The 17,513-nt window shown below is 37.7% G+C and overlaps 1 protein-coding gene and 1 pseudogene across 7 annotated transcripts in view; both read left to right on the top strand.

Annotated features, from left to right (window-relative positions):
• The window catches only part of JAK1 (Janus kinase 1), a 210,039-nt gene that overhangs the window by 36,597 nt on the left and 155,929 nt on the right, over positions 1–17,513 (top strand). The window lies entirely within an intron of this gene.
• Positions 16–5,768, top strand: LOC102544238 (cytochrome b-c1 complex subunit Rieske, mitochondrial pseudogene; annotated as a pseudogene).

Below are 17,513 nucleotides of genomic sequence, written 5' to 3' on the forward strand. Positions count from 1 at the left end.
CTCTCTGCCGTGAGTATGAGTATGCGCAAGGGCAGAATGACCAGCGGGAGGTCAGAGGTTGCAGCAGCTGATTGGGGTGCAACTCAGACCTCTCTTCAAGAAACAGCTTGCTTCGAGGAGAGCAGACAGCTGACAGCGTCCAGCTGTAGCACCTCCTGGAGCCAGCCCAGCATCCGAGGTCGGGATGTTCTCCCGCGCAGCCTCAGCCAGTGACTGAGCGTGGCGGGGATACCAGGGCGTGACCTCTGCCATGCAGTGTGGGACTCCCTGAAGGGCAGTCCTTGTGCCTGGGCACCCTGCTAGGCTGCCTGTGACATCCAGAGCTACACCACGGTCTGAGGCTCTACCTGCCAAATCACCCTTCCATCCCTTCTCCTTTCACAAGTATCAGACCTGCATCATGGTGGAAAGACTTTCCCTGCTCACTCCTACTCCCTCTTCCTTTTAACTTCCACAGGTTTTACCCCTCCTCCAATAAATTGCCTATACTTCTAACCCCATCCTTGTGCCTGTCTGCTTTCTAGAAAACCCAGGCTACCAGGGTGGAGCAGAAATGCCCATGACGACATTTTGCTCTGCCTCTACTACCTACACAAGTCAGGCACAGAGTCGTGGAGATAGAAAGGGGGCCGTCCACGGTGGTGTCAAGGGGTGAGCACTATCCAGACAGTCATCATCAGCCCTACACAGAGTCATCTCCAATAGTATACTGTCTCAGTGAAACCCACTTACTACAATGCAAACAGTTTCAAAAACAATTCCTCTAGGTACTCGTTTCAGGCAGAGTGCTGTCCTTAAGTGTTTCTTATATAGAAATTCTGGGGCTACCAACAGAGCAGCTCCAAACTCTTAACGAGTTTCTGAAAAGTGAGGCTCCCACTGCTTAGTTACCAAACTAGAATCCAAAGGGGCAGCGTGCATTGAGAGAGGGGGAAGGTGGCACTCATTTCCATTGCTGGAAGTCAAACCAGGGGAATCTGACATTTTCCAGGCCTCCAGCTAAGATGATCATCTCTGTCTTCCACCCCAGGCTGTCTTCAGAGGCTGCTATTTGGGTCTCGCTCACCATGCTCTAATGATATTCCGACCAGAAACCATTCTCAGCGTTGAGTGAATCACGCTCTAATCACAGAGCGGAGATTGCATTTAGGGCTCAATAAAATGATGGATTCTAAGATTTTCTGGGAAAATCTCTAAAATCCCATCAGGAAAGCAAACACTGATTGGGAAGGAAGTGACTCGGGTGGGGTCACATGGAGGGCAGGTAGAAGAAGTTACAACCCAGGATTTCAGAGTATCCTTTCTGTGCCAGGCACTTGCATGTGTTTACATATCCAGAGCCACCTTGTGATGCTGGAATCATGCTTTCAGCTTAGAAAAATGTGATGTGGAAGGTTAAGTGGTTTTTTTCCCAAGGTCGTAGTGCTAGCAAAAATCAAAGCTAGAATTTCAAACCAGATCTTCTAACTCCAATGTTGTGATTGTTTTTTTTGCGATTTTACCATTGGATAATTATTCTCTTGCTTTTATAAATATGCCCGTATTAATTAATTAAAAAATAATATTTTAACCTGTAGCCATACCTCCTGGCTTTGTTGCTTTGCTAAAATCCTATCAACTCTCGGTCAGACCATGGTTGGGAGATACTGTAATGGACATTTGCTAGTTTTTGACATCTCAACATTCATTTTCCTCCTCTTGGTAAACATATTCTAATTCCTCCCTGGCAAACTCTCCTCCCCCACTTGCAGTCCATGAGCTTTGGATGGGCTCCAACTCTGAATGGGCCTGTGACTCCTAAAACAATCAAGGTACCCATCCCCCTGGCCACTCCAACTGGGATTATCTGTAATCAATCAGTCTTTTGCCAGAGCTGCTGGGAGAAAAGCAAGTGCTTGTTCCCAGTTCACCTGAACCTGGGAGAACGTAGACTGGAGCTGCTGGCACTGCACTGCTGCTGTCATTGAAGAGTGTGTCCAAGAATGGTGCTTACACAGCAGAAGCAGAGCCAGGAGATGAAGAGGGAGAAATGGGGTCCTCTGTCATTTTTTTTCCCGCACTGGATCAAGCGATTCCTGAAGCCAGAACTATCCACAAAAACTCTCAGTTCTGTGATACAACAAATTGCATTTATACTAAGCTAGTATAGATTGTCGTTTCTGTTACTTTCAGCTGAAAGAGGTTACCCTGATACAACAGACTTCCTCACTTCAATTCAACCACTGTTAAAAGTCAATTAGGACTCAATATTAAAAATACAAATAGCCCAATTAAAAATGGGCAAAAGATTTGAGTAGATGCTACAGACTGAATATTTGTAGCCCTCTAAAATTCATTTGTTGAAACCTATTCTTCCAGTGTGGTGGGTTAGGAAGTGGGGTCTTTGGGAGGTGACAGGTCATGAAAGCAGAGCCCTGGGGTTAGTGCCCTTGTGAAAGAGGCCCAGAGAGTTCCCTTGCCCTTCCACCATGTAAGGACATGTGAAAAGTCTGCCCTCTCTGAACCAGGAAGCAACCTCTCACCAGGCACCACATCTGCCAGTGCCTTGATACTGACTTTCACAATTTCCTGGATTATGACTAATGCATTTCTGCTTTTTATAAACTACCCAGCCTGTGGCACTCTTGTTATAGCAGCCTTAATTGACTGACAATAGACATTTCTTCAAAGTAGAAGTACAGATGGTGAATAAGCTCTTGAAAAGATTCTCAGCATCATTAATCATTAGAGAAATGCAAACCAAAAACACAGTGAGATACGAGTTCATATTTTCGAGGATGGCTTTAATCAAAAATACAGACAGTAACAAGTGTTCACAAGGATATGGAAAAACTGGAACCTGCGTACATTGCCAGTGGGAATGTAAAGTGTTGCAGCTGCTTTGGAAAACAGCCTGACAGTTTCTCAAAGTTACCATGTGACCAGCAGTTTGGCTCCTTGATATATATCCCAGAGAAATGAAAAAAAATATGTCTACAAAAAGTCTTGTATGAGAATGATCATGGCAGCTGTATTCATAATGGCTAAAAACAGAAAACAACTCAAACTTCCATCAATAGGAAATGGATAAGCAAATTGTGATACAGTCATACAAAGGAATACTATCCAGGATAAAAGGAGCAAGGTACTGATACATGCAGAATATGAATTGAATGAAAGGAACCAGACCTGAAGTAATATAGTATATAGTATGACTTCATTTATATGAAATCCAAGAACAGGCAAAACTAGTCTATGGTGATAGAAATCAGAAAGTGAGAAGGAAGGGTGTTTAATTAGAAAGAGACAAAGGGTATAGAAACTTTCTGGAACTTCAGATGCTAGTTAGAAGGGTATGTATAATTATAAAACATTGAATTAAACCTTAAGATCAGTGCAGTCTACTTTTAAAAATTGAGTATGTTTTATTTAATTTTTTGAATTGAAATATAGTCAGTTTACAATGTTGTGTCAATTTCTGGTGTAGAGATAATGTTTCAGTCATACATATACATAATATATACTCATTTTCATTATAGGTTACTAAAAGATATTGAATATAGTTCCCTGTGCTATACAGAAGAAACTTGTTTATTTTATATATACTAGTTAGTATTTGCAAATCTCAAACTCTCAAGTTTATCCCTTCCCACTTCCTTTCCCCCTGGTAACCATAAGATTGTTCACTATGTCTATGAGTCTGTTTCTGTTTTGTAGGTAAGTTCATTACTGTCTTCCTTTTTCTTTTTTTAGATTCCACATATGAGTGATATCATATGGTACTTTTCTTTCTCTTTCTGGCTTACTTCTCTAGTGATACGCTTTTTCTTATTATCATTTTTCTATCTCACTTCACTTAGAATGACAATCTCTAGGTTCATCCCATGTTGCTGTAAATGGCATTATTCCATTCTTTTTTATGGCTGAGTAGTATTCCATTGTATAAATATACCACAACTTCTTTATCCAATCATCTGTTGATGGACATTTAGGTTGTTTCCATGTCTTGGCTATTGTATATAGTGCTGCTATAAACATTGTGAATACCATTTTTTTTAATGTTGACTGCTTTGACTGAGATACACAGATGATAACTTCTCTCTATATAAAGCACTGAAGTGCTAAATTAGATGTCATATCAAGTTTCCTCAATGACTGTTTTAGCACAGGATAAATTTGCAAGACTGGTTCTCCTTCTCAGTGGGGCATCTCAGCCCATTGTCAACTAAGGTGGCCAAGTTACTAAAGGCCTCATCCTTCACCTTAGAATGGAGAACGTTAATAAACCATTAATTTCCAACTTCTACCCCTTTCTTACAAAGTTTTGTGACAAAGTTCTTTATTTCACCTAATTTAGCTCAAGAGAGGAGGCGACTTCTATCTAAAAATTCAGAAATTAAAAAGATAAGGAACACACTGGGGTCATTGTTTCTTCAGATAATTTTTCTGCCCCAGTATTTTATTTTTCCTGTCATCCTGGGGCTCCAGTCACATATATGTTGTTAGTTCTCTTGCTATTTATGGGTCTCTGAGGTATTGTTCATTTATTCCCTCAATCTTTGTTTTTGTCTCTATTCTTCAAATTGAATAATTTATGTTTATCTGTAAGAAATGTTTACTGTCTGATCTAAGAATCATAATTAAAATTGACCTTCAACTGAGTTTATAAATACCCTGAAAAATAGCTGGAGTAAACAGCTGCAATGAAACTTGCTTCATTGGATAATCAATCTAAAATAAAGCTTTAAAAAAACCCTAAAAAAAAAAAGAGATAAGGAATACAATAAAATAATGATTACCATCTTCAAATCACTAAGGTAAAGAGCCACCATCCCTTACAAACGAAATTTCCACCTTTGGTAACTCAATCTTATGTCTTTAATTCTTTCCTTACCTCATCCCATCTCCCAGTCTTCTGCCTCATCACTTACTACCTGCTGATCAGTTTAATTACCCCCAAGCTGATCGCAGCTCCCTGGGGCCGTTCGTGCCGGTCCTGCTGGCCAAGTCCTGCAGGGTGGCGGGTGCGCTGTGGCCCCAAGTGCAGGCTGCAGTGGCCGCCATCTCAGAGTTGCCAGTGCTGGATGGCAAGTGGTCCTTCCTGTGCCCGGAGTCACTGAGTGGCCAGGCTGCAGGCCGACCCTTGGTTACCTCTGTGGGCCTCAGAGTCCCTGCTTCTGTTCTGTATTCCCTTACGGACATCAGAGTACCTGACTTCTCTGACCGTGGTCACACTGAAGTGTTAGCACAAAGTCTTCTAAAGAGAGCAGTGAGGCTAGAAAAGGTTTCTTCTAGTTGATAACAGCAGCACCTGCTGTGGGTGTCGGTAGTCAGGCACTGTGGGTGTCAGCCAAGAATGTCGTCTCCCAGTTTGCTTCCCGGCGTGAGTGCTTCTGCTGATGAGTTGGCTATGTCGAAAATCGAAATCAAGTTATCCGCTGTTGCAGAGGGCAAAAACATGGCTTTCAAATGCAGAGGCAAACCCCTGCTTGTGCGCCATAGAACCAAGAAGGAGACTGACCAGGAAGCCGCAGTGGAAGTGTCCCATTGAGGGACCCACGGCATGATTTAGAACAAGTGAAGGAACCTGACCGGCTTGTTTTGACAGGTGTTTGCACTCATCTTGGTTGTGTGCCCATTGAAAATGCAGGAGATTTTGGCGGTTATTACGGCCCTTGCCATGGGTCATGCTGATGCATCCGGCAGGATCAGCAAGGGGCCTGCACCTCTCAGCCGTGAAGTTCCCTCATTATGAGTTCACCAATGATGATATAGTGAGTGTTGGTTAGAGACCTGGACTTAAGTCATAGGCTTCTTTCAGTATTGGAACATGTCATCTCAGAAGAGTTGCGGACGAGCCTTCTGTACTTCTAGTTGATTTGAAATATTTAAGAATTGTTAATAACACATTTACAAACTTGAAGTAAATTGAGTTTAACGTTGAATACTTTCAAGCATTCACCTAATAAGGCCACTGTTAAATATTGTTACGCTCAAAGACTTCAAAGGTGCATTGTCTTTGATAGTCTGATTAAAATTACAGACTGGTGTACAAGATATATGTGAACTCTAAAAGAAAAGAATTACCCCCAGAAAGACTATGGAAATCCAAAAATGCAGAGTCACTTACAGACTTCCCTAGCGTGATTCCTGAAATCCCTATGGGTTCACTGAAATACCTATTTTGATGGTGTTTTATGGATTAGAAAGGGCCCTATTCACTAAAGAGCTTCACTAGTATGAACTCTCTAACTTTAAAAAAAAAAAAAGCAATGTGAATTCCTTTGGGGAAACGGGGAGGGGCAATTCAAAAGAAAAATGGTATTATTTTCCAATACCAAGGAAATTAATCAGCAAACACATTATAATGCATTTGAATAGTCATCACACTGAATTGTTTTGGAAAAGGCCCTGCTTTGGAAAAACCCAGGGCAAAAAAAACATCTTCAGTGCTGTAGCTTGGCACAGCAAGACAGCAGGAAGACAAATGTCTTGTTATTCCCTATGGTGCCTTAATACTTAGAAGAAATCTGCAACTACGTTTCTCCCTCCCATGAGTCACCTTTATTACTGTCTAACATTATGTTAGTGCTGTTTCCCATGTCTACCTGTTACAGTGATAAGACACAGATGTACTCCTCCAGTGTGTGGGAAACAAATTAATCTTGAATCAGAAGGCAGAGCTTTTAGTCTCAGCTCTTGTACTAACTGTGCAGTCTTAAGCAAAGATCTCAAATTCTCCTGGCTTCGGGGTCTTCATATGAAAAATAGGAAGCAGAATACAGTGGTTCCAATGAAATGGAAGCCGACTTTCCCCTGGTCATTAGGGGTTCTGCAGGCCATAGAACAAATTTATAATGAAGGGGCGATGTATCTTTATTAGCAGTAGTTGCTGCTACGTGGTGGGGATGGTATAGGGAAGGCTGTTTAGAACTCGGATTCAGTGGATCATCTCTTAGCACTCCTTGGCCCAAGGGGCAAGTCTGGTCCCTGGAAAAGTGCATTCACCTGATAAAGACAAGATTACGACACCTCATAGCCTACATGCATGAATTTTAGGTCTCTCCAAACCTGCTTTAGAAAAGCAGGCAAAGCATATTTATTCTGGCAGCCTGGAGCATGGAGAGGGGTACACAACAAAATAAAACACAGCAAACAAACACACACATTCAGCATAAGTGCTGATAAAAGATAAGAATAGAAATGGGAGATAGAAGGTAGCCTTGAGTACCAACTGAAGCCTTGTAACCTGCTACAGAAGCAGAGGTTGTACAGGATATGTTTTTTGTCATTTAGTCAGGTTTCCTTCCCCCCGTAGCCCTTGCTTTAAAAGAAAAATAATGTTGATGGCTAACATTTTAGGTTCAGGTAGACATGTGACCAACTTCTTAATCACTCCGGACCCATTTTCTACCCTTCTTCCTGCTCCATTTCCTGGGAGGTGGCCCTAAAGGCACTGCATCTCTGACTTCTGGTTCCTAGTCCAGTTCAGCCACAAGGGAGCACAGAGAAGATGAGAGGAAGGAAGGGAGAAGAGCGCGGTCAGCGTATCTGTGCTCTTTCTGTAGTCACTGCACTGCGAGGGGGCTGCATCCTTCCACTAGAGGTCCTAGCCCCTGTCACGCAGCTCTCTTCTCGTGGTTCCACTTCCTTGTTCTAATGCTGGCTTTCTCTCCTTGCCCCTTCAAGCCAGTGTGTGAGGATGGCACTACCAAGTCACTAATGCCAGGGGATTTTATTTTCATTTTTGAGTTCCTTAAACCCTGCTCACACTTCTGTAAATAGTCCCTTTTTATTAAACTCTCCTCAGATTACCAAATTTGTACAAATAAATTATTTCTTTTCTGATGGGGCCCTGACTAATATAGAGAAAATTTTCACAGGAACTGCAAAGGGTAATTGAAAGATCAAATGACATTGGTTTAAAATGTATGTGAAATTTGACAAATGTAAAGAAGCGTATGCAAAACATACAGAAAAATGTATAAACATATATGTATAGTTTGAAGAATAATTCAGAAAGTGAACACCTACATAACCAGTACTCTGATCCAGATGCAAAACTTTGCTGTGTCCCCAGAAGCACAACCTCCCCACCTACAGCTGAAGTCACCTTTATTCTATGTTTTATGGCAATTATTTCATTGCTTTTCTGCATCTTACCAACGAATGTATATTTCATCAGCTTTGCAAGCATCCTTTCAATCTACAATTTGATTTTGCCTGTTTAGAACTTATGTGTATGGAGAATACTATAGACATTATTTTAGACTCATCCACGTTGTTGTGTACAGCATCCATGTCTTGCAGTGTACTTTGTTCCCTTTCTCTGCTATGTAGTGTTCTGTTGTAACAATATTCAACCCTTAATTCATCTATTCTACTTTTTTGTTGTTGAAGTGTAGTCAGTTTACAATGTTGTGTCAATTTCTGGTGTACAGCATAATAGTTCATACATATACCTACACATATTCATTTTTATATTTTTTTCATTATAGGTTACTATAAGATATTGAATATAGTTTCCTGTGCTATATAAAAGAAACTTGTTGTTTATCTATTTTACATACACTAATTAATATTTGTAAATCTCAAACTCTCAATTTATCCCTTCCCGCCCTCTTTCCCCCCCCGGTAATCATAAGATTGTTTACTATGTCTGTGAGTCTGTTTTTGTTTTGTAGATTAGTTCGTTAGTGTCTTCTTTTTTCTTTTTTTAGATTCCACATATGAGTGATAATCGTATGGTATTTTTCTTTCTTTTTCTGGCTTACTTCACTTAGAACGACAATCTCCAGGTCCATTTATGTTGCTGTAAATAGCATTATTTCATTCTTTTTTATGGCTGAGTAGTATTCCATTGTTTAAATATACCACATTTGCTTTATCCAGTCATCTGTTGATGGACATTTAGGTTGTTTCCATGTCTTGGCTATTGTAAATAGTGCTTCTATGAAGGGGGTTTATGTATCTTTTTGAATTAAAGTTCCCTCTTGATATATGCCCAGGAGTGGAATTGCTGAATCATATGGTGAATCTATTTTTAGTATTTTGAGGAATCTCCATACTGTTTTCCATAATGGCTGCACCAAACCACATTCCGACCAACAGTGTAGGAAGATTCCCTTTTCTCCACACCCTTTCCAGCATTTATTGTTTGTGGACTTTTTAATGATGGCCATTGTGACTGGTAAGAGGTGATACTTCATTGTAGTTTTGATTTGCATTGCTCTGATAATTAATGATATTGAGCATTTTTTTATGTGCTTATTGACTCTTTATATGTCTTGATTGGAGGATTGTTTGTTTAGGTCTTCAGCCAATTTTTGGATTGGGTTGTTTGTTTTTTATTATTAAGTTGTCTGAGCTGTTATCTATTCTACTTTTGATGAATGCTTGAATTGTTTCCAGTTTCAGGCTATTCAAAACAATGCTACTAAGAAACTTCTTATGCTTACCTCCAGTGCACAATGCCGAAGTTTCTCTAGGACTATGGTTCTTGAACTTACTGGTTTCAAGACTTCTTTAAAGTCTTAAAAATTATTGAGGACCCCTTAGAGTTTCTGTGTATAAGGTTATATCTATCAATATTTATTGCATTAGAAATTAAAACTGAAAAATTTTTAAAATATTTTGTATAAAAAGTAAATTCATTACATGTTAGCATAAATAATCTGTTTTTAATTTAATAAACTAAGTTTAAGGAAGAGAATATGGAATTTTTTTTATGACTTTGGGATACAGAAAGAATTCTTAAATAATACAAAAAGCAAAGCTATAAAAACTGATAAATTAGACTTCACTAAAAGAACTCCTATTCATGAAAAGGTACCTAAGAGAGTAAAAACTCAAGCTACAGCAGAGGAGAAGAAATTAGCTACAGATATAACCAACAAAAGATTTGCATCTGAAACAAAAACTCATACAAGTTATTATGCAAAAGTCAGATAACCCAATAGAAAACAGGCAGAAGATTTAAAGGGGCACCTCATAAAAGACTAAGTCCACAAAGCCAATAAATGTATGAAGACTTGCTTCACCTGGTTCCCCCCACCGCAAATGCAACGTAAAACCACAGTAAAGTACCAATGCCATACTAGCTGGTGGTGAGAATGTGGCGTGATGGCAGTTCTCCTAGGCAGTTGATGAGAGTATAAATTAGTACCACTACTTTGGAAAAGAGTATGGCACTGTCCAGTAAAGATAAAGTTATACGTACCTTTTGACACAGCAGCTTCACTCCGAGGTTTCTGTCCTAGAGCTGTGATTCTCAAAGAATGGTCCAGAACACATCAAGGTCCTTGGTCTTCTTGGGAGACTATGAGGATAAAACTATTTTTATGACAATATTTATATGTTATTTGCCTTTTTTCATTGTATCAACATCTACACTGATGGAGCAAATGCAATGGTGGGTAAAACTTCTGGGAGCTTAGCACAAATCAAGGCAGTGGTGCCAAACTATCTTGGTAGTCATTGTGTGCTTAAATACCACTTACCAAGGAAAATGCCAGTTTCACTTAAGAATATCATTAATAAAGCAGTAAAAATTAGTTTTATTAAATCTCAAGTACATTGCACACTGAGTACATTTTTCTGATGAGATCAGTGGTGATATTAATAAATGTGAGATTTTTGATATTATATAAGAAATGTGCTAACATTTGGAAAATATGCATAACTCAGTGAACTAATATTTTCCAAACGACTAATGCATGATGTTAAAAAAATCTTGATTTGTGTTAAAAGTTTCATTCAAAGTAAAAAGAGAGTGCAATGGGTTTTAATACAATACAATACATAGTGCACTGATGAGGCTTTAGATTCTACACTGCAACTAACCATTAAGAAACAATCAGTATAATGTCAAATAGAAGAGACAATAGTAGATACCTTTACATTCTCCCTTCTTTCAAAAAGAAAGCTTCCAGTGTTTCACTGTTTAGTATGATGTTTGCTGTAGATTTTCTGTAGATACCCTTTAATTGATTTTAAATTCCCTTTTATTTCAAGTTTGTTGAATTTTTAAATTAAGCATCTATATTGATTTTTTTTTTTTGCCATTTGCCTCTTCTAAATATATTGAGGTGGTCATACGGTTTTTCACCTTTATTCTATTAATGACAAATTACATTGATTCATTTTTTAACATTAAACCAATTTTGTATTCCTAGGATTAAATCCAAAGAATTTATAAATTGATAAGGATTATAAATCCAAGGTGTATATTACCCTTTCGTATTGCTGGATTCAGGTTGCTAAAGCATTGTTTCAGATTTTTAAATTAATGTCCATAGATCAAATTGATCTATAATTATATTTTGTCACATTCTTTATGATAACTTTTAGTATCTTATTATGATTTGGGGAGTTGTTTCCTTTTTAATTTAATTTTATGTGATATTAAAATACTTTATTTCTTAAAAAAAATTGGCAGAACTCACATTAAAGCCTTCTGGTCCTAAAGTTTTCTTTGTGGATTTCCTATGAATGATTCCATTTATGTAATGGGTAAAGGAATTTTCAGATTTTTTTTTCTGTGTATTACAGGCTTTGCTAATTTTCCCCTAGGAAATTGGTCCATATAGACTACAGTGAGTCATCCTCCTGATCTTTCCAGTGTCTGCAACATCTTGAGTCAATGCCCCTTTTTATTCCTGATAGTTGTGTGTTGTGTGTGTGTTTCTCTCTCTTTCACCAGATACTTGACACCTTTATTAATGTTCTCAAAGAATCAACTATTGGCTTTATTATTCCTCTCTACTACATATTTTTTCTATCTCAGGTACTTTTGTTCTTATTTATAATAGCTTTTCTACTACTTTCTTTCTGTTTTACTGGTTTTTTCCCTCTAATATCCTGAGATAGATGATTGGCTTATTAACTTTTAGCCCTTTTTATTTTCTAATATAATATTTAAGGCTGTAAATCAACACTCTTTCAAGTACTTTTTAGCTGTATCCTACATGTTTTTGAGAGGTAGACCTTTTTTTTTAAATCATTCAATTGAAAAAATTTTAAAAATTTTCCATTATGAGTAATTTTCCAAATATACGAAGATATTCTGCTTACCTTTTTATTAGTGATGTATTTAATCACATTATGGTCAGAAAACCTCCTCTGTGTTATCTTGGTTTTTAAAAATTTATTGAGGTTTAGAAAGAGAAAAATACCATATAATATCACTTATATTTAGAATCTAAAAAAAGGACACAAATGAACTTATCTACAAAACAGAAACAGACTCACAGACACAGAGAACAAACATGGTTTTCATGGGGTAAAGGAGGTGGGGAGGGATAAATTGGAAATTAGAAATTTGAGCCTCTGGGGGAGTGATGGAAATGTTAGCTATCTTGATTGTGCTGGTGGTTTCATAGGTGTATACATCTATCAAAATTCATCAAATTGTACATTTGAAATATGTGTAGTTTACTGTACAGGAATCATACCACAATAAAGATACTAAAAATTGTTTAAGTATACAGTTCAGAAATTTTAAGGAAAAAAATTGTTGAGGCTTGCTTTAATGATCTAGTTTGAGTCCATTTTTGAAATATTTTGTGTGGACTTTAGAACATTTATTCTGCAGTTGTTAAGTGTAATATATATACTCTCAGGCCAACTTTATTAATCATCATTGTTTTAATCATCTATTAGTGGGATTTTTTGGTCTTCTTATTCTATTATGAACAGATATATTTTTAAAATTCCCATATAGTTGTGAATTTGTCTATTTCTCCTTATAGTTCTGATTTTCTTTTACATAGTTTGAGGCTGTGTTATTAGATGCATATAAATTTTATATATTTCCTGCTGAATTGAATTGTATTATTAAGAAGCAATTGTCTTTATCTTAGTAAATTTTTATTTGGTAAAAAAACATAAAACAAAATTTTCCATTTTAACCATTTTTAAGTGTACAATTCAGTGGCATTGATTAGATTCTCAGTGTTGGGCAACCCTCACTCCTACATAGTTCCGAAACATTTCCTTCACCCCAAATAGAAACTCTATAAACATTAAGCAAAACTTCCCCATTCTACCCCCCCACCCCTGATAAATCTACTTTCCATCTCTATGAATTTGCCTATTCTAGATAATTCATATAAGTGAAATTATATTTGTCATTTTGTATCTGCCTTATTTCATTTAGCATAATGTTTTCAATGTTTATCCGTGTTGTGGCATATATCAGAATTTTGTTCCTTTTATGGCTGAATAATATTCCATTGTATGTTTATATTTTAGCATTTTGTTTATCCATTCATTTGTTGAATACTTGGTTTGTGTTTCCACCTTTTGGCTATCGTGAACAGCACTGCAGTGAACATGGTATACAAGTATCTGTTTGAGTCTCTGCTTTCAATTTTTGGAGGATAAATACCTAGGAGTAGAATTGCTGGGTTGTGTAGTAATTCTGTGTGTGGCTTTCTGAGTAACTACCAAACTGTTTTCAATAGTGATTTTTGTTTTAAAATCTATTTAGAGTACTATTAATATAAGAATGCCAGCTCTTTTTTACTTATATTTGCAGGGTATATATATTTCTACTTCTAAATTTCAGTGTGTTTGAATATTTAATACAGTTTTTTTTTATCCAGTCTAAAAACCTTTATCTTTTAACTGATGCATTTAATCCACTTGTATTTTATTTAATTAATTAATACTAATAACTAATATATTTTAAACCCATCACCACATTTTGCTTTCTCTTTGTTTCACCTGTTCTTTAAATATTCTCATCTTTATTTTCTTCTTTTGGATTATTTACTTTCATCATTTCATTTTTTCCCCCTGTACTGATTTATAGGCTACATTCTCTATGTCTGCTGTTTTAGAGATTTGCATATATATATATAAAATTTATCACGTCAAAAGTTAGTCAATAATGTTATTTTGGGGATTGAGACTACAAAGGCTTTAAACACTTACTTCATTTACTCTCTTCCTAATTTGCATGGTTTTTGCTTTTGTGTTTTTAATTCATTTTTTGATCTCATAAGACATTATTAATGTGTTACGCACAACAATGCATTGTTCAGATTTATCCACGTTTGACTACTTTCTTCGCTCTTCATTCTTGCATCTCAGGGCTTCTCTCTGAGATCATATACTTTCTTCCAGAATGACATTGCTTAGAATTCCCTTTCTCAAGGACCTGGATACTAGCAAACTCTCTGTGGTTTTATTTGTCTTTTTTTATTTATTAATGTCTATATTGTGCACTCAGTGTTGAAAGATATTTTCACTAGGAATAGAATAATAGGTGAACAGTTACTTTCTTTCACGTCATGAGGGATATCATTGTATTGTCATCTGGTCTAAATTGCTGCCGTTGGGAAGTCAGCTGTCAGTCTAACTGTTATTCCTTTGACAATGATCTCCACCCAACACTGTACCCCAGAATACCACAAAACCTTTTTGTGTATGTGTTCATTAGTTTTATTATGGTTAATCTGGTGTGAAGTTCACTCATTAGTTAGTTCTTCTTTCCCTCCTTTCTTGCTTTCTTTTTTCCTGTTTAGGATTTATTAAGCTTTTCCAGTATGTGAACTGATACCGTTCATTGGTTCTGCAAAAGTATAGGTCATTATTTCTTCAAATATTATCTCTATCATATCAGCTGTCACCTCTCCTTCTAGGAGTCTAGTTAAATGTATGTTAGGCTTTCTCACTGTTTCTTCCATGAATCTTAATCTCTCTCGTACGTTCACTTCTCTGAATCTCCGTGCTGTATTCTGCAAAATCTTGTGACATGAACGTCCTACTCGCTAATTCTCTTTTCCTTTATGTCTTCATATGCTGTTAAACCACTGGTTTTTGTTTTGGTTTTAATTTCAGTAGTTGTGATTTTCATTTCTAAAAGTTTTATTTGGTTCTTTACAAAGTTTCTTGGTCACTCACATAGCTGTTAGCAGGAGGCCCGAGTTCCTTGCTGGCTGTTGGCTGAAGGCCTCTGTTTCTCACTATGTGCGTCTTTCCTCGTGACACGGCAACTGGCTTCCCTCAGAGCAAGTGATCAGTGAGAGAGAGAGAGCAGGAAGTCTTCCTGCCCATCGTGTCTTAGTCTCCGAAGTCACACGCGAGCATGTTTGCTTTCTTCTGTTAATTAGAAATGAGTCACTAAGTCCGGCTCATCCCCAAGGGAAGAGGAATTAGACTCTACCTCTTAAATGTAGTGACAAAGAATGTGTGGACATTATAAATCATTAAATCATTAAAATCACTTATTACCCACTTCCTGTATGCCAGAGTGCAAAATCAACAGAACAGAGAGATGTCTTACATAATGGAGCTTAAAGTCTGGTGGGTACGTGAACCTGAAAACAGGCAATTACAGTACACTGAGATATGGGCCCTAGTTTTTTCCCATTTGACATGGGAGACAGTAGGTGCTTGGGGGGCACATGAGTCAATACATGTGAAAATGCTTTTGTGTAAGTGTAGTTTAGCAAAAGTGAACCAGAAGGCCTACATTCAAATCCCAGCTCTTCCACTTACTGGCTGTGTGACCATGGGCCAGTAACTCACCTTCTCTGTGCCTCACGCTCACTTTCCTCGTCAGTAAGATGGGAGAGTAACAGTATCCCACTCATAGGGTCCTTGTGAAGATTAAATGAGTTACCATTTAGAAAAGACTTGAAAGGTGCCTGGAACATAGCAAGGTTTAGTTACCATGGTTGTAAACTGCAAGCTGCTTCAGAAATGAAAGGAATTATGATTCTAATTTCTGAGATAGGTATATATCCTTATGCCTGTCTTACTGAAAATGAAATCAACCTTTTAAAAAGCTTTAATTTGTAGTGATATATTTGTACTTTTTTTTTAAAGCATACGATGTGTAGTAAAATATGAGTGCCACTCTGTACCTCCATCCCCACCCACTCATCAATCCCACTTCCTTCCCCAGAGGAAACCACTTTAACAGTTTCATGAGTGTTCTTTTAGAAATTTTTCTATTCAAAAGCTATGTATTTTTAAAATACTTCAATGTAAATGGAATCATATATATTTTTAATGACTGTATTACATTTGGTAGAAGATATATACCATCAATTCTTTAACCATTCTTCTACTCATGGGCATCCATGTTGTTTTCAACTTTTTATTATTGTAAACAATTCTGTAATTCTAGCCTTCAAAGACTTGGTGAATATAAATGTTTTTGATTAAGACCTGTTATACTCATTGAACCTATACAGCTGTGGGTGACCATTGGGTGGTCTGTCCCTCCCATAGGAGTGGCTTCCTGGTTTCCTACCTTGATCACAATTGTTTGGCCCAGGAGTTGGCACCAGTCCCCAAGTTGTGCTAACGACAGTCTCTTCTGTGGGAACTTGGAAGTGGGACCCAAAGCGAGAGTGGTGCTCTCTAGGCAGCCAGGATTGAGTCACTATGGGAGCTATGGGATAGTTATCTGATCCGTGGGGGCCAGAGATGCAGCCAAAGCTGGCTGGCAGGGACACAAGGAGGAGACAGACCTGCAGAGAGGAGACAAGAGACAGATGCCGGGTATTTTCCCAAGATAGTACCTGGTCTTCTTCCTTCCAGGGACCCAGTTACACGCCTGCCTTGGATTCTGTCAGATACTGGGCTTGCTATAGCTGGTTTTTCTTACTTACATGCATAAAAGTGGGTCCCCTTGTATCTTCCTCCAAGGTTGAGCCCCAATCACTCTGATACGGGAGGACTCCCTTGACTACCCCAGCCCCAGCCTAAACCTGTAGGCCTTGGAACTCACACCATTTATTTTGCCCACTTTGTTTCAAAATCGTTATTATTCAACATTACTGTGCAAAGAGGAATTCTCGATAAGGAAGCTAAAGATCATTTTTTTTTCTTTTTTAAACATTTGATAATCTTGGGTGAAGTTTTTTAAGGCAGATGACAAAAATTACCTAGTTTATTAATTTGAGTACACTACTATTTCATCATTTCTGGGTGATAAAGTAAACATTATAAAGAAAACTTTTTATACATAAGACATAATTCCATGAGTCTACAGGTTCAGCTAACATATGAGTACTTGCTACTAAAATAGAATAAAAGATGCCTCCTCTCTGAAAAGGGAAATATTATATCAGGTATAAATCCCTCTTTCAAAATGGAAACTGTTTTAATTAAAGAAAAGCAGGGGGAGGGTATAGCTCAGTGGTAGAGCTCATGCTTAGCATGCACAAGGTCCTGGGTTCAATCTCCAGTACCTCCATTATAAACAAACAAACCTAATTACTCCCCCACCTCCCAAAAGCCAATAAAGAAAAGCATTAAGCAAACCACCTAGGCCTAAACATACTTTCAAATTCAGGTGCTATACTGTAAAAATGTGTCAGTCTGTGCAGGTGAGAAAGCTCAGTTTATAACTTAGTGACCCACTCCCAGAGCCTTAAAGATTTATCAGTCCGGTTACCAAATAAAATTTAATTTTACCAAGCTCAACTCCCCATGGTAAGAAACGGACTTTTGTCTGTTGCTTCCGCACACTTGTGTGAGGACAGAAAGTCTGTCTTGCTAGGAAGCCCACACTCATT

Source organism: Vicugna pacos, chromosome 13, assembly GCF_048564905.1.
Source record: "Vicugna pacos chromosome 13, VicPac4, whole genome shotgun sequence".
NCBI classification, from domain to species: domain Eukaryota; kingdom Metazoa; phylum Chordata; class Mammalia; order Artiodactyla; family Camelidae; genus Vicugna; species Vicugna pacos.